General features: G+C 32.0%; 1 long non-coding RNA gene across 2 annotated transcripts; it reads left to right on the forward strand.

The window, feature by feature from the left end:
* The first annotated feature begins 1,223 nt into the window (after positions 1–1,223).
* LOC127948772 (uncharacterized) lies at positions 1,224–5,887 on the forward strand. 2 transcript variants are annotated; one of them, XR_008152182.1, is made up of 5 exons: positions 1,224–2,417; positions 2,670–2,769; positions 2,952–3,062; positions 4,966–5,437; positions 5,598–5,887. It is a non-coding gene; the product is annotated as an uncharacterized LOC127948772 (long non-coding RNA). The 2 variants fall into 2 exon arrangements; XR_008152181.1 differs by having other exon boundaries at positions 1,374–2,417; positions 4,966–5,887.
* The last annotated feature ends 284 nt before the right edge of the window (positions 5,888–6,171 follow it).

The following is a 6,171-nucleotide window of genomic DNA, read 5'->3' on the forward strand; positions in this document are numbered from 1 at the left end:
TATATATATATATATATATCAGTATCTACAATGTGTATGATGGTCTTTCCTGGCTAGTGCATTATAAAAAAGTAAAATAAAATCTGATTATTTTTCAAGCTACATAATCTTAAAGCAGATCAATCCGAATCAAAGTGACTTGTTTTAAAGAATGCCCACATCCCCCAGTTCCCCCAGCAGTGTCTGGTAAACTGAGTGTCTCCTCTCTTCATATGCTAATAACACTAATGCCTCCACATTATCACCTGGCCTCTCACAGCGAGCAGGTATTCGGACATACAAGCAAAGCCCAGAAAAGAAACCAGGTCTATTTAAGTGTATTTTATAAATGAAATGATACAAATAGTATTTAATTATACCAGATATTAATTTATTATTATTAAATTTAGGTTGAAACTCAACATTTTTGCAAAGAAGCTGTTTATATTTTAGGCATTGTATATTATTTTATTTTAAAATAAGTCCGGGGAATACTTTTATTAAGTCAGGCATTTGTTGAACACACTGCTGGGTACTTTTTAAAAATACAGGAGACCTTCTTTCCCATAACATGCACCAATCCAGCATCAGGTTTATGGTCTCTGGTCTCTCAAACACTGGATAATATCAGTAAAAAAAATATATAATTTCCTTTAGGGCTTAAATGAACCTCATCATTTAAATATAGCTCAGGCTTCTCAAACACTATGTGTGGATGATGGACAATGCTCCATTAACACAGAGAACAAACTTGGCCATCACATTGTTCACAAACTTCCTGACTTTGTCCACCTTTCCTCCAGTGGAGCCTCGGGTCGACTGAAGAAAGCATAATCTTCATTTGTTCAGCTGGTCCCTGAAACTGAAAGATATTCAAATCAATATACACTAACACTAAGAGGTTTACTTGTCTTGAAATGAGATTGACATCTATTATTCTTGTTGATTGTGGCAATTCCATTTTGGGAAATATATATTTTTGTATTCAGAACATTTTATATTCAAAATATATTGAGTAGCAACATACCTTTTTTTTTTGAGGACTGAACTTTCTGATGAAGTGAAATTCTTGTTTAGAGTGAACAATGTGAACTGTTGACTTGACTTTTCTTAAAAGAAAAAAAAGTAAAGTAAAAGTAAAGACAGTTTTGTTAAACATGTTTAAACATAGTTGCAACATTTGTAGAATAAGTGATTAGAAAATGTAGAACTTACTCGTGTTGTAGGATATGTTCTCCCTTCTAGCAGCCAGAATCATTTTAATAGTGAGTGAATGTTCTGTGATTATAAAGCAGCACTTCCTCCAGCTGGAGAGCGATTGGTCTGTACGACTGCTATCCGTGTCGATGCGGTCTGTATGATCAGCTTCTGTATGATTAACATCTGTTTGACCAGTCATCAGCATGCTGGCCATTCTCTTATGTATTGCATCTCGACCTGACGAGTCACTCTATGTCTTATGTTTTTACTTAAGTTTAACTTTTTCTGATGGAAAGAATGGCTGTTTTAGTGTTATTATCAACATTGTTGTTTCATAGATAAACAGAATATGAAATATTGATAAATGTAAAGGCAACCAAACAGGCGTCACAATTCACAGTCTCATTGGGGACCATTTTTACACTTTCTCAATCCTTGACTCTTGGTCAGGAGCCCTTGGCGTAAATGTTTAGTTTGTCCATTTAGTGCAGTTTGTCCATGTGCAGGGTATTTCACTGGTTTCATTGAGATACCTTTGCATCAACAGACAAACGCTGTGGACAGGGAGATTTATCACATCAGTTTAGATGTCTTTTATCTCAAACTCAAATTCAGCTATATTTTATGATGACTGTGTTTATGGAGTGGAATTATTTTCAGCAATTAATACCTCAATGTTGAAACTTTTCACATAAACTTATTGTATGACTTCAGAAGACTTTGAATACAACACAAATAGTTTTTAATACTTTTATAATCTTTCTAGCACTAAATGCCCATGAGTGTAAAAAAAAAAAAAAAAAAAAAAATTCCCTGATTATTTTTCAAACTACATAATCTAAAAGCAAACCAATCCCAGTCAAAGTGACTTGTTTTAAAGAATCCCCACATCCCCCAATTCCCCCAGCAGTGTCTGGGAAACTGATTGTGCTCTCTTCTTATGCTAATAACACTAATGTCTCCACATTATCACCTGGCCCTACACAGCAACAGTACCAACAGTATCCGGGCTAACTGAGTCTCATCCAATCACGCTCCAGATATCTGGGTGGGGTTATATATATACTGTTTTCCTGACAGAATCTACTTTGAATTTTTTAGTTTTTTGTGAAATAAAATTCCAAAACCTTGAAGGACAAACTGCTTTTTGAGATTCCTACATTGCCTACAAGGGACCACATACAACAAAGCCTACTAAGGCCATTTCTCATCTCTTTTTTCCATTCAAGACTGAAAAGGTAAGTTATACATTCTGAATTTAGATTCTGATAATATGTAAATAGTAGCCTTAAAAAATAAATGTGACAAAAATGCATGCAGACTGTTAAAATTTGCATGTAGTCTCTCAGTGAATGTTAGTGCTGTTTAATCTCTATTTACTGTATATATTTGTTCATTTGTTGATAGATTTTTTTTGTGGTTGTTTCTAAATATTGTTTTTCATTTTGGCAAATGCAGTGTACCCTAAAAAAATCTTGAATATTTCACAGGAAAATGAGACCCAGAAGAGTCTGTCCTGAAAAGGAAGCTTTGAAATTCATCGCATCTGGGAAAGATAAAGACATATTTCAGTCAAGAGTCAAGAGAAAGGTAAGTTATCATTTAAGACAGTTATAAAGATTGTAATGCACTGATAATCATACTTGATAAAATATTAAATATTGATAATCAATAGAACTCGAAAACAACTGGGACACATATTAAACTTGTATCATAAATGTATGTATTCTCTAAAGCTAATATGTGCATGTGTATGTGTTTGTGACCAACAGATTGTTGATGAACAGAAAAGAGCACATTTGTGTGCATTTGTGACCACAAACATCACTACAGGAGAAGAAATGATGTTCGACTGCAGAGATCCTGACTGCCCATGGAGACAGGTACATTTCTATTTCAATAACTTTAGCTCATATTTCAGAGTTATTTCATGAATTGTTATTTATTTGTAGTAGTCAAACTTCCTTTGAGTTTTAATGTAAAATAATGGAATTAACCTGGCAAACTTGTTACAAACAATGTTAAATCAGTTTGGGATCAGTACGATTTTTTAAATGTCTTAACAGTAACAGTTCTCTCTCTCTCTCTCTCTCTATACGTATACTGTATATATAGACAATATATCTATAGATATCTCTATATAGGTCTATTCAGTTTATTTTAAATAAATGCTGTAATTTTGAACTTTATTTTCATTAAATAATCCTAAAAAGTACTATATATCACAGTTTCCACAAAACTATGAAGACGGAAAAGATGCTTTCAACATTGATAATATAAGAATCCTTATTAATGATTGAGAACCAATAATAATTGATCATAAAAGAACATCAATTCAGCTAATTCAAATGATTTCTGAAGATCATGTGACACTGAAGAGTGGAGTAATGATGCTGAAAATACAGCTGCACTTCACAGAAATACATTACAGTTTAAAGAACATTCGATAAGAAAACAGTTATTTCAAATTGTAATACTATTTCACAATTTTAAATTCATTTTACAATATTTCTGATCAGGTAAATGCAGCCTTGATTAGCAGAAAAGTCTTCTTTTAAAAACATTAAACCAGTCTTCCTGATCCCAGACTCACTGGTTAGGTGTTGATCCTGTGAGAGGTGTGATGTTTGTGGGAGAGAGAGAGCATGAACAGAGCAGATAGCACTACAACACAATAGAGATTACTGATCAAAGTGAAGAAAAAACAATCCGCACTGGTATGGTCTTTACTATATTTCATAAAATAGTACCACTTTCCCATAAGATGTCATTGGTTAACACTAGTTAACATGAAAATCACTTTTAAAGTGTTTATTAATGTTAGTAAACATTACTTTCATCATTAACAAATACAATGTTTGATTTTAATAATGTATTAATAAATATTATTTAATGTAGTTGAGCTAACATTAACAAAAAATAAACAGTTGTATTTTTTTTAATGTTAACAAAGCTTAAATATTTAAACAAATGTATTTCTCATTGTTAGTTAATGTGTCCTGTCCATCGCTCCGTGTTTTTAAATCAAACTTAAAGACTCATTTTTACACCCTTGCATTTGAGTGATGTTGTGAACAGTTCTTTTGATGTATGTTTTTAATTTTTTTAAATGTGTATATATACATATTTTTTATTTTAATTTTTGATCTCTGTTGCTTTTAAAGTAACCTTTTCTTGTAAAGCACGTTGGATCAATGATGGTTGTGTTAATGTTGTGCTCTATAAATAGAAATTGAATTGACCTGACTTATTGTAAAGTGAAACTTTACACTTAACAAAAAACACTTTATTTAAAGTGAATAATGCACTGGTAATCCAGAATAATGCATTAGTTAATCAATAATTATTGGCTTATTCTGGTCAATAAACTTGAATATCACTTAGTAAGTGCCACTCAATAATTGTGAAAAAGTGAATCATTAATTACTGGTTTGTTTATTCTTAACTAATGCACAATTCTGGATCCTTAAAATGTTAGGTTAATCATGAATTACTAGTGTGTTATTACATGAATTACATCTTTTAATTTGGGTCTGGGTTTGAGTATAAAAGGGGATGCAAGTCAAAAAGTTTAATGTATGCAATAATAAAATTTTAGTCTGTAACAAATATGATTAAAATAATTAATTAAAGCATTAATTAAAATCAGTTTTACAAAAAAGAGCACTTGTTGAAATGTTCTGCATGTCACTTTCAGCGTTCATAACAATATCATTATTAATTCTGTACAGCTTAGTCAGGTGGCCATTACTAGAGATTGTTATAAATGAATCTTCTATATTACAGGTAGCAGGATGCTTGGTCCATTACAGACGGATGGACAACACCCTGATCAGACCACTACACCCTACACCCAGGATCCACTTGGTCTGTCTCTACATGTCAGAACGAGTAACTTCAGTCTTCAATGGGATGAAAGACTAAACATATATTAAGCAGAGTGATGAGCAAATCAGTGGAAGAGCATCCTACTATTGAGGAATGCCTTCAGGAAGTCAAAACTATGTGCAAAGACTTATGGTAGAGTTTACAATAAGCATTCAAATGATTAGATATAAATACTGGTGTGAATTTACAGGTTTTGATCACTGGTCTTATCAAATATGAACCACAAACAGCTACAGCAATGTCCATGTGGTTTCAGGAAATAGTGACACAAATGATGATCTTTCTGAAATAAGGGCTGCCAGCTCAGAAAAGACTTCAACCTTCAGTCTTGGACACATCAGTAAATCACTAGTGCCATTAAATCAAAACGGTATTTTCCATTCACCACAAACAATACTGAAGAGCTGAAGATCATTGTCTTTTCATGTTTTCAACTTTGTAAAGTATGTATTACTGACATTACATTTTTTTCATTCATTCATATATTTATTCACTATATATATTTTTTATCTTGTAATTTTGTTAAATAGCAAGAGCCAGAAAGCCCTGGTCAGAAACAGAGAGGAAAGTCATAGAACACTGTTTCAAGATCTACTTTGAGGAAATGAAGGCTCCTGGAAAAGTGGACTGTGAAAGATGCATAAATGCAAACAGGATTCTAAAGGATAATGGAAGAGACTGGAAAACAGTTAAATACTTTGTGCTCAACAGAATAATTTCAGTTAAGAGAAGTTTGGGTCAACAGTACTGAGCCCATAAACCCTGAGAGCTATTTTTAGAGAGATTATGAGAATAAAGTTTGACTTGATTTCATTCAAAATGCTGTTTTGTTTTTTCACAATATCCTTTTCAGTGCAGGAAGTCTCCATATATATATATATATATATATATATATATATATATATATATATATATATATATATATATATATATATATATATATATATATATATATGTATGTATGTATGTATGTATTAATTCCAAAGATCCAAATGGTTATCTGCTTTCTTGCCTTTACATTTAACAATTTACATTTCACATCAATGTTTAGAATATTCTGCCTATTTCTGAATGTAATGGCAATGTTGATAATAAAAATGGAGC

The sequence above is a fragment of the Carassius gibelio genome, chromosome B1 (assembly GCF_023724105.1).
Source record: "Carassius gibelio isolate Cgi1373 ecotype wild population from Czech Republic chromosome B1, carGib1.2-hapl.c, whole genome shotgun sequence".
Lineage (NCBI taxonomy): Eukaryota > Metazoa > Chordata > Actinopteri > Cypriniformes > Cyprinidae > Carassius > Carassius gibelio.